This window comes from Anopheles stephensi, chromosome 2, assembly GCF_013141755.1.
Source record: "Anopheles stephensi strain Indian chromosome 2, UCI_ANSTEP_V1.0, whole genome shotgun sequence".
NCBI lineage: Eukaryota > Metazoa > Arthropoda > Insecta > Diptera > Culicidae > Anopheles > Anopheles stephensi.
The window spans coordinates 42,014,744-42,040,624 of record NC_050202.1 but is presented as its reverse complement, the minus strand read 5'-3'; the positions used below and the strand labels follow the sequence as shown (position 1 = coordinate 42,040,624).

Genomic DNA, 25,881 nt, shown 5'->3' with positions numbered 1-25,881 from the left:
CTTGCAAGCGCACCACGACGTGCCATGTACTTTGGCAACTTGGGTTGGGAATGGCTGGTTCGCTGGACGGTGTTACTAAAATAAATAATTCGCCCCGGTTTTAATTGGAAAAAAGTCACTTCTGCCGTTTTTCACTTTACTTTTTCGCACATACTTTTTTGCATATGGCGCGGTTCTGAATCTTGTTTTTTGCTTTTGAATCGGGTGAAGGAGTCGTTTTTTATTTTGCAGTTCGGAATCTGGTAAACGAGCTGTCATGAGCCATTTGCATTAGTGCGCCGGGGTACTTGTGCAAAATAGACGATGGCGAATGTGAAAGACTTAACTCGAGAGACTCAAACTCTTTGCCACTCAATTCGTGAATGTGACATTTTTAATTCATTTGTGGAAGATTTTGAAGGCTTAAATGTAAGTAGTTAATTTTTGAAAGAAGAGTTTTTTCTTCCTATATCCAGCTTCACCCCACGAAAACCACAAATAAATCCACATTTGTAAAACGCCACCTCTGCCACCCTGCATGCTCTAACGCTGACCTAGATGCACCCTCCACTCCAGCTGGCAAAAAGCTCGTATCGCAGCACCGAAGGCGTCACAATTCGCGTTTAAATTTCGTACCATAAAACATGCCCGTAAGCCCCGTTGTTGACTGATAGTTGATAGGAGCGAAAATTGTGCACTATTTAAGAACGCTGTTTTCTGGCCCTGGCCCTCTCCATGTCGTGCAGCCATGTGTGTGTGCGTGTGTGTTCGAGGAACCAAAACTAAGCACTAACAATAACACTGATAATTGCAAACATTGACGCAATCTGGCTGCCTGCAAAACGGTCGGCCACTTTCTTCCGTTGCAGGGGGCAGTTGCGGTGTGGGGGCTAGGGTGAGGTGAGGGAAATGCACAGATAAGATTATAGTTGCAGGCCTGCAATCCACCAACCCGGCGGTGCTTGGGTGAAAATATATAATCAAATTAAATGTGGCCAGTAACTGACGGGCCCTCACCCTATAGCCCTAGCCAAGCTCACCCTTTAACCGATTCCTTTCCTGAAGATTTGATCATCGTACAAGGGTGTGTAAAGCACCGAATATGCACTTTATGAATGTAATATTGTCTAGTGAATGAATTTCTTAAACTTAAAGAGCTCTTAGAGGTAATTTTGAAGAATACATTGTGTACACTGAAGTGTACACTTGTATTATAAACTAAAGAAAAAAAACACCGCTCTTCAGTTAACGTTTATCAAACTCTGATTTCCTGTAATCATAATCGAAAGACCACATGTTACACAATTTATTCCTACTACTCTATAGATTCAGCAACAAAATTCAATTATCTGCACCGCACCACAATCAAATGACATCACACAGCTAGCGAGTGGAAATTCCCCAAAATGGCTAGTAGCTGCACTAATAAAAGCCTCTCCAAAACAACTACGACACAGTCGCAAATCTAAGTCACGTTGCACCACCCAACGTGTGTGTGTCTTGTTCCAAAAACGAACCAAAAAGGCGGCACTGAATGCCAAACACACATACACCGATGCACACTGGTACGGCCTTCCGTTGTGCAACAACAAATAGTGCATCGCCTGCACCTGCATCCATCCGACCACCGACTCCCTCCACCAATCCGTCCACTTGAGTTCGTCCGCTCCGTGCCATGCCATATATGTGTGTGTGTGTGTGTGTGGGATGGTGTGCGTGCCCCTAATAAGAGTGATTCCTCTCATTCATGTAGGTTGATAAGTGTACAACCGAAAACAACCGAAACGAAGGCATAAAACTACTCGTAGTTTCGCTTGGCTACTGGCAGCAGTTGCGAAACGAGTACTTGTTGTGGCGTTCGGTTTTGATGCCATGTCACATTGAAGCTTAGGCCACGAAACAAAGCGGTTTTTTGCCTGCGTTTTGGGATTGATTGGTCTAGAAGAGCATTTGGAAGTAGACGCGTTGAGACGCTTTATGGGTTGAATATAATTGACGCACAAAATAGTTTAAGACTTTCACGAATATTACAAGTCACTTAGTTTCTTATTAAAATATTTTGAAGAACAAACAAATTTAGCGGCCGTTTAGGTTCCATAATATTCGTCTATTAAAACCCCTGGTAGAAAACAGTTAAGCTTAACTATAACGCGTTACATTCGCGACTCCATTCGGCTAGTCGCACACGCTCCCATACCAAGAAGAGCCGTCTCAGCGCTGATTCGTTTGACAGCCCGTTTTGCACATACGAAATGCAACCCCACTCCGAGCGTTGTTTGGCTCGCTGTCGTCTTGATAGTTAAAACTGATTAGAAAACCAAATAAATTCGCACCCGGCCCGCACGCTCCCCGCATGCATCCGCAGGCGAATGGTTGTTTGGTCACACTGAGATGCATTTGGGAGCGAATGAGAGAAAGAGCGCGTGTGTGTGAGAGAGAAAAAGAAAGATACAAAGTGCAATAAGCGATAACTTCCGTTTTTAAATGATTCCCGCTTCTTGTAATTGTTTAAAGTAAAACCAAATATACTGATCCACTAATCAGATTCGCTTGGATACTTCATAAAAAAAACCCTTGATAAGGAAATGCTTTATATCAACTCCATGTAAATCATATTTTATTTTAATGATTAATTAAAATTCACCCAACACGTGTTGTTCTTCACTTTGTTAAAGGAATGTTCATATTCTTGGTTGTTTTTGTTTCTCTCGTCTACACATGATCGTATCAAACAGGGTGACCTTCACTCGAAGCAAGCTTCCTGCGCTACTCGCCCTTTAGTAGTTTCCGTTCGGCGATGCAATTACCCGCACACATGACACGAAAGCTGTATTCTTACTACGAAAATCTCGATTTCTTCTCTACTTCATCACTTTGTGTGTCTTTTCCCTGTTCAATAACAGTTTCTAAGTATAGCAAGCTTATACCTAGTAATGATGCTAAAGCCACAACTATCTTGATCTTGATTATTGTTTGAAAATGTTTAAAAAGTAACCAACGGACTGAGAAATCCATCAAATTAAAATTATATTTAAGAGTACAAAATTATGATCACGCTTTTAAACCTCATAAAGTTTTTCTGAATTTTGAATTACTGAATCAAGACATAAATTAAAAAATTTAAAATAGATCGTCGAAAACAATGATTTAACCCTCTTGTCAAACTGGATATAACTGCATTCAAAAATATTGCTTTGCTAATCTGTTCATGGGAAGCATTTCAAAGTAATGAAATTGAATGACTGTTTGGAAATTTATTTGACTTCATTTAACTCACAAATTATAGTCAATTTTTCTACGGGTTTGTCGGGTTTTTTTTAATATTCTTTGTGTTTTGCTTACTACAAAGCATACTTCCACCACGTGATCATCGCTATTGGCTCCGAAACAACCTGCCAGAAGTGATCATTAACATTCAAGGTCCAAATCTCACGTGCACCGGGCAAGTTTCCATTTGATTGGCAACCCCAAAAAAACACCCACCCCAACCGAACCAACAAACAAACAAACAAACAAACAAGCAAACAAAACAAAACAAACCCCAGCTAAATCTCCTACTTCCATCGCATGCAAACACACATAGCGCACAATAAAAACAAACCCGGCAAAAAATGGCAAAATTATCTGCAAATGCACCAAACGGCGGAGAAGGCTTCAACACCCACCGCCGTCCGATGCAGTGAAGCAAATTAAATTTTACCACCACAAACAGCCAATGCACCACCACACATCGCGAGAGAGAAAACACGCTTAGGCTTGATGATGTTGCATTTGTTCAAGCCTAATTCGTGCTTCAGGCCGGGTCTGGGAAGGCGATACGGTGGGAAGGTGGCTAAGTGCGGTGCTGTGTGCTACGATGCACTTTTCGACGATGCGTATGCGGTCTGATTATTTTCTATTCTATCGGCCTCGTCCGGCTCTCTGGCCATTCCGTTCCCCCGTCGGCCAACACGCTCCAAGTCGGAGCTACGAGATTAGCTAGAGAGTTCTAGTTTTTATTCTCATTTCGATTGCTGGCCCAATCTGGCGATGGGTATGCACAGGGTGGTTGGGTACATTACACCTGTGTTTTTCCCCCTTTTGTCTATTTCACGCACCCTAATTTTTGCACTTTCTTTTCCATTCTATTCTACCGTGGTTCTCGCTTTACACGGTGCACTGCTACGCTTTCACCGTACCGGAGTAATGCAGGCGATGCATTCTACATGCATGGCGAAACTGACCCGAGTGCGTTTTTTGTTTACGGAGCTCTCACACACCACAAAAACAAAACACAAAACAAAACCAAATCGAACTCACCCCTGACTGCCAACGGACAATGCTAATCAACACTTGCGTTTCGGTGTGGATAGGTGTCTTTGTCAGCGAGAAGAATCACTGTTCGTTTAGCAGAACCGCAACGGTAGCCACACATTCTCTCCGAATGTTGCATGTTGTTCGATTTGCACATTTTTGCACGTCAAGCGCGTTTGCGTGCTGCGCTGTCAATGTACCAAGCTCATCCTTCATCTCCCGCCTGGCGCAAAGGTGTAAAGTACAGCAGAGCGTGTTACCTGTGGCGATAGACAAATAGCACCACACCACCTGTTGAGATCTGTAGGCCGTTAAAAATAAGCACGTAGAACGGAGTATGTTTATGTTGTGTTCTTTTTTTTCTCTCTCAATTAAAACTATTGTTATCAAACTTCGTGTAGGTGTACTCTCTGTTTCTTTAAAAGATTTTGATTGATGGGATATTGACTCGTACTATGAAGGCGAATATTGCAACGAATCCGCTAGGTTTGGGATGCGTTCCGTTGATGGAACGTTAAAGCCTAAGATTAATTGTAAGACGCAAATTTTAATAACAAAATGTAATATCTCTAAAAAAGGGATGATTCATATTGGAATGAGGAACACTTCTTTGCCTTTAACTTAATATCTCCTGCTAAGGGAGCAAAAGCGAAGATTGTCGCAGTCGTTGAATCGGTCGTGGTTCTTAATTAAAGTTTGAAACTTAGAAAACTTACTTCAGATAACTGTTTACATTCGAAAATGTCTCAGATCAGCTAACCAGATAATGTTCTGAAGATAAAATTTGCGAAGATAGGATAGATAGGAGGATTCCTTTATTCTCCTTCTTCTTGGCTTGACGATCTGCTAGGTCATGCAGGCCATCGCATGGTTTACTAGACTTATTGACAGAACGTAGTTGGATAGTTAGTCCGCTCTACTGGGAAACGATCCAGAAGGGGAATCAAACCCCGATATCGCCATGTGATTTCTTGATAGAGGTTGGCAGATACATCCACATATTTGATCGAAAACCTGGCAAAGGATTATAATTAACGATACTCGAATGTTTGATTCTTTGAGCTGGGGGGATCGCACTGAACAATTTCCAAATTAAGAACAGCTTGGTTTTAATAGAGGATGTCATAGGTATCCACGAAGAAGGCTTCATCTTAGTCGTCTAAGATGCCTTATCAACCTGAAGGATTATTAGTCTATCCTTGCCAAGAAGTTTACCAAATAATCGCGAAGTTGACAAGACCTGATCGATCACGAGATCTCGTAATACAAGCACGCTGAAGCATCTTCCAAATAGTAGTAATGCAGTAATAGCAGAGTTCTTGCCGTCTAAACTGCAAACTTACTCTCCCAATCTGTCCGCTTAACTAGCGCTGTGCTGAACTGTAAAATAATGAACCATCTATGGGTTTTAAATAATTATAAATCAATACTTAAATGCAGAGATAAACCTAAAAAGTCCCAACATTTGATTAAAGTTGCCCAGAATACTCTGATAGAGGTATCTGTTTTTATTTCTCCTTGCAAATGGGATCAACAAACCTACATTACATTACTCTCAACACTAACTCACACACTTTACAAATAAAATCAATTCCAACACCTTGCTCGCCACCTCGTTACCTTGATCAATCAACGAAACTCATACACAAATCATCACTATTGTGAGATCCATGACCAGTAGCGAGCTCGGCGATCTTAAAACGATGCAACCCCGCACAGTAATCCAGCAGCCAAGCATCGCACAAAACTAGCGTAAGATAATTAAATCTGTCTGGCAGCGGAAAATAACTGGACGTTTCGATAACTCATACCCTGTTTTGATGGAGCCGATTACGAGACGATCGTTTCCCCAGGCAGGGTGGGGGGTGTAAGGGGGTGCTTTTTGATGGGAAAACCCCACAAAATCCGTGGACAGATTTTACACGGAAGCAAGTAAACAAGTTATTGTTGAATAGCGCGAACGGGTTTTCGGACAAAAGGACGGCCATCAGCACAACTCGCGTAGATAAACGTATCTTGATTTTTGTTTTATAATCATTTTGCTCAAACTCTCCCGTGAATCACTGATTCGTTGATTTATCTACTTTCAAATACTTTGAATGCCTGGCACGAAGTGATAAACGTTACTCTCGACTCGGCACATTCCAAACTGAGCTGATAATTTTGTATAAATTGTGTGACGATAGCTTTTTTTTATTCTTCCACTTTTTCCTTTAACCGAAGGACGGAGATGCTTGCGATGTAACGGTGTCGCCTAGCATCCGTTTCATGCTCAAGAGACAGTCACGTATGTGTGCATTTAAACTGTTAGCAAAACAAAATCAAAAACAAAAAAACCGGGGGCCTAGCCTAGACCGTCTCAAACATGTCGCGTTTCGAAGAGGTACCGCGATCTTTCGGCTCCTCGAGTTAACGGGATACGATTCGCGGAAGCCGCACGCCGTCTGGCAACGGTTTTCAATTGAGATGATCATGGCGCCTATCACGCTGATGACGATCATGGCGATGACGATGTGCAGCAAACAACGGCATGCTGGTTTGACAGCTAACGTATCGTACTTTTGCTACGCATCAGCAACAATTTCGCTTCAAAAGGCTTTTGTTGAATCATACTTTCACCTCGTTCATGCCGGTATTTGTCATTGATTTTAAACGTGTAGTGTAATGATTGAGTGATAAGAAAAACATGAACGACAGTTACTAACTTGCAGTCTGTAAAGATAAGTTCGTTGAATTGTGATATTTTAGGATTTGAATTTATGGCGAGAAAGGCTTTCTGCTCTAGTAGTGACTATGTACACCGTGGAAGAGCATGCAACTGCGACATACAGTTGAGAAGAGTAGAGGTTGCGTCTGTTTAACAAAGGACCATTGACTTATTTGTCATATCATAAATCTCAGGCTGGGAAGAGTCGTCCGAAACATACAAATGAAAATTTCAGGATTTTTTTTACGAAGCTGAGACTGTATAGAACATTCAATTTTTGTGTACTGTTACAAGTCGTTGAGACCTGTACTTTGTCCAAGTCAGACGAAAACTCTCCAAGACTCAATAGCAGGCCAGGTTCTATTCCATCACATCAAAAGTCAATTAAATTTTACAAGTATGTAAAACATTAAAGTGACTTTTTTTTTTCACCCCAAAAATCGTGAAGCTTAAAATAAAAATTCTGATGAATACTTGAGCCATGTTAGAATTTTAAAAATATTCCAGTAGGAATACCGAAAAAACCGTTCCTTGCCATAACGCAATGGAAGAAAAAACTTGCTTGATAATGTTTCGGACGAGTCGAATGGTGAATCTGAGCAAAAACGAAAAACTCTTCAACTCCTTAGGGATGCAAATACTCGGCATGTGACGGAGCAGGAGACACAAAAATCGTCACGAAGTACCGATTCTTCATCCGGGGGGAGGTGAGATTTTTTTGCCATCACTTCCTGATTCTGCTTTCCGTTTCCCGCACTCATCAAGAACACCAGTAACGAATAAAAAAAAGCAGACGAGGTGCAAATGGGAATTTATCCAATCGATGGACAACACGGAGACGAAACCAACCGCCAGCGAGAGGCGAAGAGACGAGGCAAACGACGACGTCGACGACGACACACTGGGTGCACGAAAACAAATTGAAAATTAAAATGCGCCACCACCGGGGACCCGAGCACCGAGGCCGGGCGGCGAGGACAGTGCAGGCGCGCATCAAGGGAAATGAGAGAAATGGAAAAAAAAATTGCTAACAGAAAGAACACACCCAGGAACCGAGGACCTCGCCTTTCGACCAAGATCTATGCAGTGCACTGTTATGCGACTGCGGCACGATGAACTACGGACCTAGGCAACAACAAAAAAACAACAGGCTAGACCCTTGGAAGCAACTCGACAGAAAAAAAAAACAACGAACCAAACCGAAAGTAAAAAATAAAATAAAACAAAAACTATCCCTCCGATAGCAGTGGTGAAAATATCATGCAGCGCCGGAAATATTCTGACGAAAAAACAAGATTACTTTCAACACACACCCCGGGACGCTTTCCACGACGATTGGGATCCGGTTTTTCATCTTTTCTCGCTCGCCACCCATCATCGCAAAAACGCATCGCACGACGAGCACGGAGAGCGAGCACACAGCGAAAAACGGAAAAATCCCTCCCCCTCTCAGGATGGGTGGATAGTGGGCGGAGGTCGAGGAAAATGGAAAATTCGGGTATGCGAAAAAGCAAAATTGTCCAAGACAGCGCGCGATGAGGAAGTCTTTGTTCTAATGTGTTTCGTTTCGGCCATGACGATGGGTTTGATTTTTTTGTTTTGTCTTTGCTCTGTGCCCAGCTTTCGCCCTCTGCTTCTGGGGTTTGTCTTTCCATTCCCATATCCTTTCCTACTTTGGGCCACCCCCTCCACCCACCCAGTGTGCCATTGAATGCACACAAAAGAATGGAGAAAATTAACCGAACTTTGTAAAAATCGATCGATAACACTGTCTGGAAGAGTAATGAAAAATATCGATCATAGATACGGAGAGCTTTGTTACAGCCGCTGAGTGGTCGCAAGGAACGTTATGATTGATGAATGTGAGCCACTACTATAGGTGATCGGCCATTGTTCGAATAGCTGGCGAGCTTTAGGAAAAAAGTGTAATTATAGTCATTTATTATTAATATGTCGTGTGCCTCATTACTGATTTGAAGAAAATCTTTAAAGCGTCATTTTTATGATGCCCTTTCCTCTCATCTTTAGCGAACAACCTCCACAGAAAGCAGTTGCAACAAAGTATTCAAACCGGCCAAATGCATCGCTTAATGCCCTCAAACTCCGGAATTTTAACACTGCCCCATTTCGCGGGCAGATGTGTGGCGAAGATTTTTGGACCTGGCCCATTGTCGGGCTTAGTAGAGCGCCCCTTTGCATCGCGTTATCGGTTCATCGCAGTCCCTGCTCCAAAATGTAACTAGGACAAGCAGATGCAGCTGCAGATCGACCGACCGAGCAGCCAAAATGCAAAACGAACAAACTGCAAGCTCCGATTGCGCTTCCGTACGTAATTTTTGTCAAATGCCGCTCAAACGAATCGCCTTTCGCCCAATGGGTGCACAAATATGCGCCGAAGGATCTAACGAATCCGTCTCACACCCCAGGATATTAAGATACGAGACGTACCCGTCTCTTCCCCTCACCCTCTTTCTCCCCTGATCCACCAATCAATCGTTCACGGAGTGGTGAAGCTCGCAGCAGCAACAACTGCGACTACGAACAACGGGTACGGTGACTCCCTCGGTACAGCGACACCCTCGCGCGCACAGTCCAGAACTCCAGACATTGGAACGTCCCAAAAGGTGTTCCAAACTCGTGTGTGAATTATTCAACACTTTTTGGCGCTGCCACCCTGCTATCCTGCTACCAGTGGCCGCGGTCGCCCCAGTGACCGTGCATTAGTTTCGTGTGCTTCGTTTTAAGCTGGGATCGGCCCAGGGTTTGGCTTCTCTTTGCGCCGTTTTTGTACACCGGTTGCATATATGTGCATTCATTGAGGTAGTAAGCAAATACATGCAGCACTATCGATTTTTTTTCCTACCGTGCCGTACCGTTTTCATGCATTTCGTGCCAACACGCACACACGAAGTTGAGTTATTCCTGGTGAGGAGCGATTTGGTTTTGGTGCCTGTGTGCTTCTGTGCTTAGGAATACGAGTGCTGGATTTTGGGCTTTTGCCGGTAGTAAATTGGAGGGTGGTTTACTATTGATGATGCCGTGCATTTCGTGGTTCGCCTGGATAGTTCCTATTATTCAACACACCTTGGATTTTCAAAACAGTCACGAATGGCAGGTAATATGATTCATGGTTGCAAAAGGCGATTAGAATTATTAACTTGTTTTTTTTTTTTGTATTCGTAAAGAACGGACTGACTGTAATACTGAAGACTGATTGAGAGAGAAATTGCTGTTTACATTTGCTGGGGCACATGTTCTGCTGTACTATTCCGAGTGTGCTTAAAATGTTTCGGTATTTAGAATTATAGAGCTTTCAATGTCCTGGTAATCTTGCCCTTCTCCTTGGTTGATTTCAAAACATTCATCTAATACATCATCGCTCGAAGTCCTTAACTGCACCTCCTGATGCTCTGGACTGTGTCCAAAAAAGCAATTTGGCGCCTTCTACACACAACCCTTAAAGATAATCTTAATCGTGGTATCCGAATAGCATGCAAGCAATAATGAGAAATCGGTAAACTTTAGTTTTACCATCTTCCAAAAGAAGGAATAGTGTCCTGAGATAATCTGAGGAACAAAGACTTCAACCGCTTTTTGGGAGCTTTTTGGTTTTGTTATAGCAAATTTTTTACTCTTAATGCTCTACCAACATGCCATTCAAATTTCTCTGTATGGGACATGCAGGTGATCAAACCAAAAACGACGAAACCAAGAGCTAAACTTCTTAGATATTTTCTTTTACAAAGTACTTGGGACCCTTAAAATCCTTCACATGTATCAATCCTTCCACTCCGCACATAAGCTGGCTGAGTATATAGCTAGCCAGAAAATGTTGAATATTTATTAGGTCCACAAGTACTAATAATCTCTTTTTTAGGTGATTATTTCATACTTTCGTATTAAAAATATGCGAACTGCCATGCTAGGAACATTTCGACCGCATCTTGCAATTAAGCTTCGCAAGGCAAAGCAAAAGTAGCTCAAAACAAATTCGATCCAACACTCCTCATGTTCCACTCGACCTACTATTTATGGGTGAATGCTACCTATACTCATAATCATTATAGAATGAAACTGAAAACGTTCTATATCAGAACAGATGCGGCTAGATGACTAAACGAAGCACATGCAGTCATGTTCTCCATATCATCATATATCATGTTCTCTCCGTCAGATTGAGGATCAATTTAATTATTTAAGCTAAACCTAATGTTTTGCTTCCTATTTTGGCTATATCTATGTTTTTATCTAGTCAATATGTGACCTCCACACATTCTTACCATGGGATTAAGCTCCAAGATATCAAAATGATTTGGTAGTAGATTTCTCTCTGCTGAAATCACCCTTGAATCAGTCAATTTACATAGTTTTCTTTTGAAATCTCATTTTTAAAATTTGTAAAATTAGCATCGGCGAATTATCATGGAGCATCCCACACTTCTAAGTAGCTCCATTTGGTTTCGCTCCTCAGTATTGTTGCTTCAGTATTGTTGCTAATAACGCAAACTGATAATCGCTTGAAGATGCATTCAGGATAAAGGCAAATATGAAAATCGATTACCATGATCAAGCCAATGTTAACTTCACCCAGCTTAAGCAAGCCCCTTTGAAAAACCCACACAATCTAACTTTCCAAATTTTCTGATGAGCGATATTGAAATTCATCGGCTCAGATAAACAGCGGCCTTTCTAACTAAGGCTACAGTTTCGAGCTTATAACGCTGACTCAAGAGCATCCTGATCTCAGGAAAAGGAGGGAGAGAGTTATCAAAGGAAACTGAGATAAATATGAAAATGTTGAAAACTATTCGTAAAAACCAACCACTAAGAACAAAAAATTAGTAAGTACCTTCACTCTGTTAATAACCACACCCAAGATTAAAGCAAAACTTAAAATATGATAAATCTAGTAAAATTATCACAAAAACAGCACTTGCAGCAGAAGAGAGAAACAAAAAAAAATGGACAAATATCATTTACTTCGCCATAGACACACATAACCCTTTTCACTGCGTTTTGCTACATAGTTCAGTTTGTGCGCAGATATACTTTCGGTTAATCTTATACGGTTGAGTCAAGTAAAAATCATTCGCTAACGAAAGTAAATGGGTCGCTAGAGACCTGGTAGCTGAGAAGAGGGAAAAAAAAACTATCCCCCCACGCCAGGCTAGTGACAGCAACTAGACAAAAAATCCGCCAGCGGTACGCATCCATCTTGACTGAAGACGGCCAAAGTCCAGCCAAGGGCTCGGAGTGCTTTTTTTTGTACGTGTGTGCATTTGCATCTTTTAGTCTCGCTACTCTCTCTCTCTCTCTATCTTTCTTTCTACTCGTGCTATTGTCTCTCTAGTGTGCTACTTCTCTCCTTCTCTCTAGCACTCGTTCACTCATCTTTTCGATCCTTATTTTCTATTACAGCAAACGCCTGCTTTTTTCCATATAAAGCGTCACTGCTCTTCTTTTACCGTCCAAAGAGATTTTCGCTGTCGCGTATGCACGCAGACCCATTGCAGGAAGTCATTTGAATCCCGTGCAAGCGGGGTTGGGTCGGGAAAAGATGTGGAATTATTTCTCTCCGTTTTTTTTTTGTACATTGCTCCAAAAACCCGCCTCACTGCTTCTCCATCACACTGTTTCCGTTCGATAGCTGCTCCACCACACACACACACTGCGTCTTTGGACACGTAGCCGAGGGCAACAACAGTAGGATGGAGACAGCAAAAAAGAAAACCTGGAGCAAAACATCATCAACAGTCCCTCTCCCGTTACCCGGGTTGCAATGTTTGCAGCTGCAACCCGGGCCCAAGATTTCCTTGTCCATTCCCGATGCACAGTGGGCGACGCGTTTTGGAGGATTTGAAACGTGTGGTTAGGGCGGGTTGATTGCATCAACAAAAAAGTGCCCCATCCCTCACACACACACACACACACACACACACACAGGGCCTTAAATATGAAAGTGTACCGCGGAAAGACACCCACGGGATGCACCACGAGAGGAAATTAATTCTTTCTTTCCGAGGTGTTGTTTTTGCCTTACTTGGGGGACTTCCTTTCCACGTTTTTTTTTCAGCTGCAGTTTCTGTCCTGTCCACCGCGAGCAACACCCATTTTGACAGCCTCAGCTTCCTTCGGCTTCAAGGATTTGGAGCCTCACGCTTCAGGAAAGCGAGCTTTTTCTTCCCAGCTTTTAGTGGGCGAATTTCTGTTCGTTTTTTTTCATTTGCTTTTCGTCGGGAATAGTAAAAGAAAAAAGGGATAAAAAACAATTCCTCGGATCGTGAGCTCAACCCAAACACCTCAACCCTCTTCCAGTTTCCGGCTTGAAGATCCTTAATAGTGAAAATGGAAAACAGCATTAAGCAGCAGAGTACTGCAAGCAACTGAGGGGAGAAAAAAAAGCACTGCGCTCAAGAAACGACCACTACGTTGCATCTTTCTGCATTACCAATTTTTTTTTGCGCCCCATTCGCTCTTCTCCTGCGTGACATCGCCGTGCCGTCAGTTTGGCGGACCCTCCCTCACTACTGGGCGAACGGTTGTTACTCGGTTGCTGGAGTTTCAGAGATATACTAGATATAGTCCAGCAGCAGCAGCAGCACCAGCGATAGCAGCAGGAGCAGCATCGCCACCAGTGGTTTGGGGTTAGACGTTGGAAAATGAAAAGTGTGCTTCAGGGCAGGCACGCAACAACAACAAAAAAACCAAGACCACTCGCAAGATGAGACGAGAATTTTTAATATAATTTAAGTTCATTTTTTCTCACCCCTTATCAGCCTCCTTCTCGCGCTTTGGCCCCGTCCCTGCTTGATGCGGTTCCATCGCTTGTCATCTTATCCTCTGTGCATTGCTGCGTCCTTATTTTGCTGCCTGCCAAGATCGAACCCGGGTCTGGGGTTTGGTCTGCTGCTGCTACGATGGTGTGCACTTTTTTATTTCTTTGCATGCATTTTTTGGTTAGTTTTTCTCCCTTACTTCATCTTTTTTGTCGCGTTTTTAAATTCCTTTTCCCTCGCCATACTTACTCTACGGGGATATTCTTCATTTTCACCTACTCTTCCCACCCGAATCAAACACTCTTCCCGCAGTACTCCACTCTCGCTATTGTCTCTTCTAGCTCAGTCTATCCTGCTGCTCCAGTGCTCGGTGTGTTTGTGTAATTTCTTTCTCCTTACTTCGAACATGATTTTTATATTTAGACGCTGTTTGCATCGCTTTTCATAATTTTAATTCTTGACTCTCTCTCTCTCTCTCTCTCTCCTTCTCTCTCTCTCCCTCTCTCTTTCTCGATGCAAAGTAGCATTTTTGCCTTCGGTCTTTGGATACTCCATGCTCATCTGCATCAGTTTTCCAACCGGTCATCTCGATTCGTTTAACGAAATGTCCATGGAACCGTTAATTGCAAAAAGGGAAAAACCATTAGGTTTACGGGCAACAATGTTTCAAGCAATTCGGACAAGTGAGCAATCGACAGAAGCGAGCTGTACTTTTAGTAACAGAATTTTCCATTGCTTATTTTAATCGCTTCAACTTCTGATAATATTTCTCAAAATAGAAAAAAAAACTAAAATACATTTCTCGTGTCACTTGAGGCAGTTTTTTTACAAAGAACCGGCGAAGAGGATATTTCTCACCTCAAAAGCGATAAACCGTAAGGTATTATGATGTGTGTCAATGTGTAGACGATCTAATTCGTCTCACTAAATTAACAAGTTTGGCCATTTTAGATGATAATAACATTCAGTCGAGTGCATGATGACGAGGAACAGTTTTAAACAAAGCTGTACTCCATAGCACTGCCTTGGCAACTTCTTCTCATTCTTTTCATTACTTTATTGTAAAACTTCTCGGCTCTAAATACTTGTCGTGCCTTCCACATGAATGTTCCAAGTATGTTATCCATCAAGTTGAGGTGAATTGATGACATTGATGCTCCTGCCAAAAAGACTGGTGTATTGGACTGGCAGGCGCCGGCGCTAAACCTTGAAAGGTATCTAGAACGTATAGTAAATTACATAGACACCTTTCAGGTCAAAGTGGATATTTTTGGCATTTCTGGACAGATATAGCTCCTTCTCGTTATTGTTCAATCGCTATTGGTTTAAAATAATTTGCTGTCGATTTCGACCTAACAGCCTTCCATCTCGTTTTGACAGGTGATGAGAAAATACAGCAAAGCCTAGTTCTAGTCGACTTTATCTCAAACAGAGGCAGGAAATGGTTTAAAAATTAAAAGTTAATGCCAAAAGCTTTTTGAACATGTGGAATTTGAGGCTATATCCCATTTAAGATGATTTAAAATTTTATATTTCATTCGAATATTTCATTCGAAAACGGGGGTAACAGTAAGGCAATTATTCAATTTATGGCTCTCTTTTTCCTAATTCCTTCAACATTACTTTAAATTGCTAAGCGTGTATATAAACCAGCCCTTTTTCAGATAAATTTAAGTGTAAAAAAGCATCCACCATCCTAGTCACAATGTCCAAACCGTTTGAAGGTAATATGTTTGTTTTAACTGATTGGCCAGAATAACAACATTCCCATTGCTCAGCCGAAACCTTATGAACCCCATCTCACGTGTACTCAATTTTTACTCTCTTTTTCGGATAACGAGCCCACAATCAGACAGGACAACCGAGAGCACTCAGCATTGGCTGTCCAAATAAAATAATTCCCTCCGTTATCCCGTCGCATACACACACAATCCGTGAGCGATATCGCAACGATTAACTCCAGCAATGGGGTTTACATCGATAATAAAATTAAACCTTTTCTCCGATCATCATCTTCCCCGGCTGTGTGTTTTCCGGCACATCCACCTCGCCTATCGATAAAATTTGATAGCGTATCGACGAGGGATCGGGATTCCGAGTCGAAAACACATTAGGGAACCGAATGAATGCCCGACCGAGTATAATCGGGCAGGAGAATTCAATTACTACCCTCAGGAACTCCCCGGATGGTTGCTTCGATTAAGCTGTTTGGTATGGACCATTAGCTTTTTTGGGAGGTAGTAATCGGGTGATCCGGGAGAAGGTTGGAGCGTTGACGCGCTGCGCCACTATTACAATATTTGTTAATTGAGCGAATTGTTTGAAATTGTTATTATCGGTGTGAAGTCTGTGTGGAATTGGGTTTGTATTGTGTCATCATTTACACCATTGCTTTCGAACGTTCTGCGACAATGATTCTGGAAGCACACCAACACATTCGATGGGCAACTCTAATATTCATAGAAAAATATTCCTTTAAGCTATATACCAATCGATCAAATATGGTTGTCTAATGATAAACAACATCAGCTATTCTTCATTCTCGTACTTGGTTGGTGATTTATACTTCTCCTAATTCACTCGAAGATCTATTCATCTATTCACCAACGAAACAAACGATCTCCCCGGCTAACAATTATTCATGCACGCGTACCGTCCGCGCTACGTATCGTAGATCGTTTGCTAAACAGCTTATTCCAAAGTAACAGGAAGGAAAAGTTGTACAAGAAAAACAAAACGCGCACACACACCTAACCCTTTACCACAGCGACCAGTTACCCTCACCGATGCCATACCACCGAACGGATCCGGTCCCGGCCCGGTGGGTTTTGTGCAAAAACGCCAAACGGCGCACCAAAAAACCGGTTCGGTGCATTTTTTCGAGATCAAGTGCACAACCGTCACATCAGCCGTCAGTTTTGTTGGCTGGAACCTTGCAATTGCAACCAAACCACCAACTACTGCTTCCACCACCACCACCATCCATCCATTGCTGCCTGCGGCGTCAATCGTTAACCCTCTCGAAAATTCCCATCGTGCGTCACTTGCCCCTCGGCCCTCGCCAATGCTCACCGCAGGCCACGACCAAATAACGAGCGATCGACTAATTGCCATCAACTCGAAAAACTAGTCCCTTACGTACCCGCCACTTCCAAACTAATTTACTATCTTGCCGCTGTTGCGCCGTTCCCTATCATCACTGGCCGCTGACTGACACTGACTCTCTAACCTCCGTCATTGTTGGGGCTCTGGAAAGTTCCCTAAAAATCCCCACCCTCACTCGAGGCACCCCCGTCCTCGCTCATCCCGTTTCGTACCACACACAAAGGGGGACAGAAGCAGTTTCGGAGCTTTCGGAGCAATGGGCGAATGATAATCCAAACGCTTCCGAGCACATAAGCGTGTGTGTCCTTCCTTATTTCCAACTCGCCATTCGCTCAACCAACCAGCCCTCACGCCCCCTTTTCAAACCCCGAGCACCGAACCTTATGACCCTTCTGACATGCCCCGGATGTCTAGCCCTGGAGTACCCACCCTGCTAACTGCTGCTGCTGTCGATCGCACGACACGGTGCCCCATTGCAACAGTTAGGTGTGTGTGCGCGCGTGTGTTAGTGTGTGTCTGTGAGTGCACGGATGTGTTTTATATGATAGGAATATGGAAAGAAAAATAACAACTCTAATGTTTGATTTTTGATAACAAACGAACCGAATGGATCGCCCCCCGTTCCAAGCGTGTACGTAGACGAAGAAACGAAGCCAAGCACGGTGACTGCGTTACCAGCACGAAACCTCAAACTCTCGGATGCTCTCGGGCCTGGCCCAGGCAGGGCAGGGTTTAGAAAACGAGCAGCGAGGCTTTGTTGGCCACGATGTAAAAAGGTTTGGAAAATTATTTTTCACCCACCCTTCCCACTCCCCATCCCGCATCTCACCTCTCCAACAGACAGTTGTCTGTTAGTTTGTCCCAAATAGGATAACGGTCATGAATTGATCGGGTGGACGCAGTTTGGCGGGTCGGGGAGCAACCCGTGGAGAGGATCTGCAAAATCAACAAAGAAAACGGAACAACAACAACGACAACGCCATGTCGCCGTATCAAAATGATACGGAGGGCGAATGGGAGGGGTTGGGCGCCCACAAAACAACTACAAAAACGTGTGTCCAATGTGTGAGTCTGCTGCCCTGCCGGCTCACATGCAGGCGGACATTTTTGAAAACTATTTTTACAACGACATTCTACGGTGACTAGGTTTGGTTCGAATTTTCATCAAATCGGGTGTCATATTCTCCTCTGTGTGTGTGTGTGTGTGGTGTGTTTGTTGTGCGAGACAATCGTTGTCCATTTTTGTTCGATTTTTTAAATACGTTTGATGGTTTGGAGGAGGACCATTTGCGTGCGACACCATGCGACAAGGGTAGCCAGTGGTGAAGTAGAGGATCGGGAATGTAACATGCATGAAATAGGACTGCAGTAACAGCGGCCTAAACCCTCACGAGGAGCAGAGAGGGGGATTGGGAACGCAGGAGCTTGATTGTATAAGAGGATAAGGAAGGCGCACAAACTACACTACAACGCTGAGTGCACACGCACACACACACGCTTGGCTCGAGTGTATGTATTCCGCTTGTTTTTTTTTTGCTTCCTTTGCTTCCATGCTTTCGTTTTTGTTTCGTTTTGCTGGACATATTGTCGTAAGGGCTGCAAGTACCCCAAGGTCTATCTTCTCCCAAGGTTCTCCAAACGAGGGTGGGGGACTTGCGAATGACAATGAAATAAAGCTCCACGTGGCCGGGTACGCGAACGAGTCGTGACCAAATGTGGTGAGAGCGTAGCTACCATAGCTCTGAAAAGCCCTTTTTGTTTTCGGTGCTGATGAATTAAGCCTACAACACTATGGGCTGTAGCGTTTTTTGGGATGCGATTTCTGCACCTTCGATACTCAGTGACATGTGTTCTTCAAGCGCCGGGTGAGTTATTATGAGCGATTCACCAGGTAAGTAGTACAGTTTTCTCCAAGCCAGTATAAGCAATCAAATTCTACTTTGGATGTCTGTGTATAAACTTGTGGCAATATGCATCTTATGACAGGGTTCCCATATCAGATGTTTCTTTTCCAGTGTTCCAAAATCTGGCATATATTTTTTGTCCAGAATCTACATTAAATTAGCTCTGGTGATCTAAATCTCGGAAGTTAATGTAAAACATCATAGTAAAGTTTCTGAGATTTCATCTGCAGCTTTGAAATTAACATATTTTGACTGCTGTAGAACAGTTTTATAATGTTTATCAGCGGAATTTTTTGCTAATGAGCTATTTTCAAATGTGGAGATAGTAATTTTCTATAAAACAAGTAAAGAAACGTTAGCTGATTAGACTTGAAACAAAGTAATATCTCTACGCATTCAATAATCCTCAAATATAAAGGGGGTCTCCTTAGACCTTTCTCCAAGATTGGATGTCCATGGTTGTCAAAGTATCGCAGATATTTTTTCCGTTAGATTTGCTAGTTTTAAGTTTCTAACGCTAATAGCAAAAAAGTATTTAGGAATAATTACATCTTATCTATAATAATTCTAGTCACAAGGTGCTTAGCTAGCAACAAACTTATGCATTATCAAGTTCTATCACGTTATCAAGTATTATCAAGTTCTAGACAACTCACTCACTCATCCAATTCTAATCAATCTGGCGATGATCTATGATATGTATGCATTAAAATTGTTCTCAAACCATGAAACAAGTGTTTCCATGTACAAAACATTAATTGATTGTGACATAACACACAATCTTGGTCATACATTGTTTGACCAAGTATCTACTTGTGTAGTAGCATACCAAGATGTGACAACCCAGCCCTACTGGTCAACTCAAATCAGCAATGTAGTTCGATGTTAATAGAAATTTAGCTTACAAAATTGAACCGTCGTGGGAAACACTGCTTTTCGATATAGGTCAATTGTTAACCGATCAATCTCGGATAAAACTCTCCCATTCCAATAACATCTCATCGCGTAAGTCATTTTCACACGCTTATACATCCAAGCATGTGTAAAGCCACCCCGATTACATTGTATGACGACGGCCATCAAACACGCACGCATCACCCTTTCTGTGTCCATCTTCTAATAGCTATTAATCCCCCCACCCGTTAGAGATCTTCACCAAAAAAAGGCTGCCCAAAGCAGCTACCGCCATCAACTAATCACCTTCTCATGATCGCGCACTTTCGGTCCCATTTTTCGTCAGCAACCCCAACAATGTGAAAGCGGGACGGCATGATGATTATTAGACAGGGTTTTTTTGTTGTTTAGTTTGTTTGCTTGCTTGCTTTTCATTTTCTTGTGCCCTCCATTCAAATTCGGCCCCGCTTCGACACACCAGCCCCGTTGCGATGCGTGTGTGTGTGTGTGTGTCGCTGTTGGGGTGCGTGTGCGTCCAAGTAGAACAGAGCCCATCCATAGCCTTACGCCGCCGCCGACAAACGACCGATGTCGGTGGCGAAGGTGATGTGCCGCCGTGCGTTGGTTGGTTGGGCGCATTTGAACACTTTTTTTATATTTGGCAGCTAGCCCGTTAGCCACGCCCCACGAAACTAACCTAACGATGGACCTCTTTTTCCACGGCGATTTTTTTTTTTGTTATTTGCTTTAGTTTTCGGAGCGATAAAGTGGCCCGCTTTCAAGCGTTCTCCCAACAGTACTCGCCATGTTTGCGGACGATCGCTCGATGTGCCTGAGGTGTTTTTATTTTGGAGCGCGGCGTTTAGGATTACACGCCACTGCCATCCCGACACACAATTCCGGTTCCTAGCAAACGACTGAATCATTCAATCAAAGTGTTGTGCTACGAATTTTGCACCGAAATTTCCAACACCCCGGACTTACCTCTGCAACGAAATGTCGAAGGTCAGGGATGGGTCCGTCCGTGGTGGCAACATTGCCTTTCTGCCGAGAACACACCGATCCGCACACCCACATGCACGCGGCGTCACCTGCCTACAATGTTAAAGATCACCGGCAAATACCACTGCTGAAAGCGTGCTGGCCGCGTGTTGTTTGTCTATTTTCTTCCGCTTCACGGGCTCGGCACGGTGACGAGGGGAGGATGCTCCAAGCTTTTTCCCTTTTCTTTTCACTTGCGTGTGCGTCTTATGCAATAGAAGCTCACCTCACAAACACTAGCACCCTCATGGTGCCACACACTAGCACTGACACACACTCACACACACACGCACACAGGTTGGGGCGGCTCAACGCACAGTGAAGTCACTGTGGGCCTTTGGTGGCGGCGAACGTGCAAGCCGCCTTGGGCTCCTTCGAAAATGGGTAACGTTCGGCGTGGACAGCGTCGTACGCGCCCGCCATTGGCGCCATTGGGCCGAGGTCAAGGAAGCGCAATATTGGCCACTTCACACACATGCACACAAAAAAATCCACCACTAGCAACTGGCCGACTCGCTAAACAAAGGCACCTTTAAAAGTTTTTTTTACTGGCGAAAAGATCGCCGAATGCTTCTGTAAATAGAGACTCTCTGTTAGGACACATCAAATGGGATATAGAATTTCTTCGGCCATGCTTCCATGGATTTGATCTTGGCCTTTGAATCGACCCACACCAGCCCAAGAAAGTGATCGGTAAATCGAACAGAGTACTCCTGTTGCTCACTGCGATTGTGCGTTGTTTGGGGAAGTGAATAGCACACTTTTTTCTTCTTTAATCTCCATTAAATACACTCACTACTTCCAAGGAGAACGAACTACCCTGCAAGTCCGTCAACCCCCTAAGCTACTCGCACCCTCCCGCCTGTTCTTGCCATGGCCGAGCTTCCGAGTGTATTGGTGTGCAACCTCGGATAGATCTCCCCTCACGAATGCACAACCGGGCGCAAAGATGTATTGGTGTGAGAGTAAGCGGGATCTCTGGGAAACCGGGGCGCGGAAAAAAGGGACAAAACCTAGTATCCCGAAAGAGGATATCGACAACAGGGAAGCAAACGCACTCGCCAAAAAGGGCCGGAAGCGGATGTACGACGGCACGATCTACACTCATCGCACCAACACTACCACCGTTACTCACACTTTCTCACAGCACATACACACGCACAAAGGGGCGATACAGAAGATGAGATGAGGTAACAATATCATCAACAAACCAAACCCCAACACACACTACTTTTGCATCACACACATACACACACTTGCTGAGGGATCATCGGATGCACCAACCAACAGGTTGGCACGGTTCGAAGGGCGCACAACACTCGACTGACAATCGACTGTCAACCGGTACGGTCAAGCGAATGCGGTACACTAATCGAGGCCCCCTATTGGCATGCTGCATCGTGAGTAGACATTGGAGCGATGTCGGTGGCGATGTTTCTTTCGTGCAGCATTTTGCCCTGTTTTGTTCCCTCGCGACAGATTTCGGAGGCCTTATTTGTTGACAAGCGTTGGAGAACCTTCTAGGTTCTAGGTTCGTTTCAATGTTCTTCTAATTAGTTTATGTGTTTGTTTTTGTTGACCCAACTTTTCGATCGCTTTGCTGCTTAGTTGAAGGGGAAAACAGATAATGCTAGTGTGAAGGTAAAGATAAAGCAAGAGAAAGGATAGCATGTATGTGTGAGAAAGAGAGAGGGAGAGAGGGGGGGGTGAAAGAAAGAGAGAGTCACAAGAGAAGTGAAAGAGAGAAAGAGCATTTGAAACTAGGATAGTAGCATGTCTGAATGTTTTGTTTCCCTGGTTTTTTTTTACAGAATGCAACAAATGCACCCGAATTAAAGAAAGAAACACACACACACGAAGAGACGCACATACACAACAAACAACGAAACGAAACGGCAACAAATTGGCGGCAGCGGGCCGCACGAGAAAAACTCACTCACTACACTTCTCGGCGTTTCGGAAACTTCGCCACAACTGTTTTAGTGCAGGCTGCTGCAGCGTCGTACAACCGAAACAACAACCGACAACCCTTTGCCTATGTGCCCTCTCTCCCTCCGACCCGTAGTCGTGGTCGACCGTCATCGCGAACCACCATCTCCCTCATTCCCCACCGTCGGCCCCTTCTTGCCATCAGTTGCCCCAAAAGCTTCAAAGCTACAGGCTGACTCGTTTCGTGGACAGTACAACCGCTGTATGGCGGTCTGGTGAGCTGCGGGAGAAGGGGAGAGTGTTGTGTGGAGGTACTCCAGACGCAGCTACAGACGCCATCCCATACCTTGTTTGTGCTTCTCACCCCCCCCCCCCCCCCCTTCGAGGTTCGTATTTACATCAACCTCTACTACTAGCGCACTAGCGTAAGGTCAAATACAATCGAGTCACACAGCAACAACAACAACTACAACAACAACAAAAAGGCACTATCATCGCGCTACACATACCACTGCAACAGGATGCATTTTGCACGAACTCACCACCACCAGTCGACACTCGCGATGCAACTCATCTCACCGAGAGCGAGATGAGGCCGCCAATGGAGTCGCCTGGTGTCGGAAAGAGAGCAACAGTAAACATTCAGTGAGTGGCCATCGCGAGTGAGTCACTTGTTTGCTTGGCGCAATTGCACACTTGAAAGCGGCACTCACACTGCTCACCCAGCCCGTGATGCACTTCCCTTCCCAACGTCATACGGCTGTTGGACGGGGAGCTTCGAAACGCGCGAAAGAAACGCGCCAACGAAACTCGACTTGCACCAACACGAACGCAGCGACCGCATTCTGGTTAGAAGACCGTGACCGGTGCTGGGGTTGACTGCTACAATCTCCAAAATGGTTAATGATAATCGGCCCTGCATTCTAATGCCCCGTTTTCGGATACCGGGCGACTGGACGAGCACGTACGCGTCGGTGATTCTTCACCCGGCCATCTTTGGAGCTGGTGATGCACTTTAAGCGTTTTAGAGTTTGGGATGTGGCCTCTTATATGATCCCATTGATAATGCCGGTGGCATCACGTGGTCGCTTTTTATTCGTCGTTCGCGACAAACGAACCGGCCGGCCATCTGTTCTCATTGCCCAACCTTTTTCTGTTCAACCTTTTTCTCGGTGCCTGGAAGCAGGATGAAACCGCGGTAGCATCCTTGAGCGATGAACTGACCCAGTCAACATTGAACCATGTACCACAGAACGAAAAAGAAGATACCACCACAACCAAAAAACCTGCATTCACTGATCGCGCGCACATGATCACGCACCAGTGCAGTTCGCTCACACGATCGCTCGGCACCACGCGGTAACTCACAGCTCCGTCACACAAAAGCTTTCAAAGTCTCACGCACACTCGCCGGCAAAGACTCTCACGCTGGGTGTAAATGCCAGAGGGGAAATCGTTGACAGATGAGTGATCCCAACACACACTTTCGTCAATGAGTTTTTTCGACGCGCTACACCCATATTCGCACATGGACACTCGCAGATGCAGTTTTGTCTGCCACTCACAACCGGCATCTTCAGCAGCTGCTGCACTAAAATGCACGTGCATCGTGAGATGCATCTCAACGCATGTTATTGATGTGATGATGCGAAACTCTCCCAACCAAGCCAATCTCGCGGTCTCCCTCACTCTCACGTCCCTCTGGACAGTCGGTTTTCCACTATTCTTTGTCTCTATCCGTGCATAGGACAAGTGAGTAGTGGATGCCCTGAACAGTGCACTGTGTACACCACCGTGATGATTTGAATGCGTCGCGATGGCACCACACGATGGCAAAACCGGCTTTCCGTGATGAATAACGCAGGAACAAAACCTCCCAAACCGAGCTTCAATGCCGCCGAAGCCGATCGATTATGACAGTATCGCTCGCAGAAAGATCTTCTTCTCTTCTATCGCTAGGAATGCTACCCTTACCAATCCTCCTATCAAGTTTTTGTAACTTGAAGCCACATTTTATCGCTCGAAGCTTATACACCCTTTCGGTGTGGGGTCGAATGCCACATCCGCCACAGCGCTGAGACCTTCGGCAAATGTTTATTCCTAACATAGCTACTACCAGTGCCGATAGGAGTTCGAGGTTGATGATGATGATTTAGTCAATCGATAAGCGGTGCACACTGTCTGATTCGGGCAGTGTTCGGAAAAATAAAATCGCTGATCACACGCAAATGCAATGAGTCTCGCACGCGGAAGTGACATTTTTCCAACCCCCTCACGATGAACGGGGCTTATCAGCAACGAACTTTTGCAAAACTAAAACTGCCTTGCTGGAGCTGCCAATGGAGGAAACAAGTTTCCATTTGTCTGCCAGTGTACACGCACGAGGCGCCGATGAGCAGTCGACGGATTTCGTGGAACATGAATCACTGTCACTGTACTGGAAGTCAAAGTCTTCCTTGTTTTCAGCAATTTAATTTCCGCGAAGCAATGTCGAAGGACTAGCGCAACTGCATTTAATCTATCGCCGGTTTCTTTTGGCGAATTTTTGAATAACCCTAACTTTTTATTGGGATTTTGCATGTTTAAAAGCCACCAGAGTGCTCTTATGATGTCTTATCTGCATTCAGATGCAAATTGCTGTTAGCATTTCCTTCCCATATTCGAGGTGCGTACCGTTTCGTATCAAACAAAACACACCTCGGCAGCCCTCGTCAAAAAGGCCACGCACATACGCACGCAAAATGATCCGATGCGCGTAACGCACAAACATGCTAAAACCAGGTTTTCTTTACGACCAAGTGCGTACTCGCACAAACAAGGCTCTGCCACGGGATGGAAGCAGCAACAGCAGCAGAGTGAAAGAAGTAAAACACTTCACATCGTACTTTCTTCTCACTTCTGCCAATTTCTTACCGCCAGCAACACACAAAAAAGCGTACGAAACACCACCAAAGCTTCCTTCTTCTTGCAGCTCAGCGACGACCACCCTTGCCGTCTTCTTGTGGCCGCGACCACATCCAGAACCGCTGACCGGCCTCGAAATGATCGCCGAAACGCACACATGTACGTGGCCGGCCGGTTGGTGCGGGAAGTCTCGACTCGGCTCGAAAAAACAAAATTAACAATAACAGTAATACCATCATCAACAGCAGCAGCTCTGTTACGAACCGAACCGAAACGACCAAACCGAAGGAACGTTTCGAGCGAATCCGAACCGAACAGATAGTAAAAGCGCGAGGCACCAGCAACAACA

The 25,881-nt window shown here is 44.4% G+C and overlaps 1 protein-coding gene across 7 annotated transcripts in view; it reads right to left on the bottom strand.

Moving 5' to 3' along the window:
• LOC118503280 (mushroom body large-type Kenyon cell-specific protein 1) overlaps window positions 1-22,685 on the bottom strand; it is a 129,979-nt gene extending 107,294 nt beyond the window's left edge. For 2 of the 7 annotated variants that reach the window (XM_036036359.1, XM_036036358.1), the window contains exons 1-2: window positions 21,835-22,499; window positions 20,643-21,272 (exon numbers count right to left, since the gene is read on the bottom strand). The gene's annotated coding sequence lies outside the window, so the exon portion shown is untranslated. Of the gene's footprint in view, window positions 1-4,278; window positions 4,610-20,642; window positions 21,273-21,834; window positions 22,500-22,549 lie in introns of those variants that run through there. The other 5 variants (XM_036036361.1, XM_036036360.1, XM_036036362.1 and 2 more) reach the window with 5 other exon arrangements.
• Window positions 22,686-25,881: the final 3,196 nt, after the last annotated feature.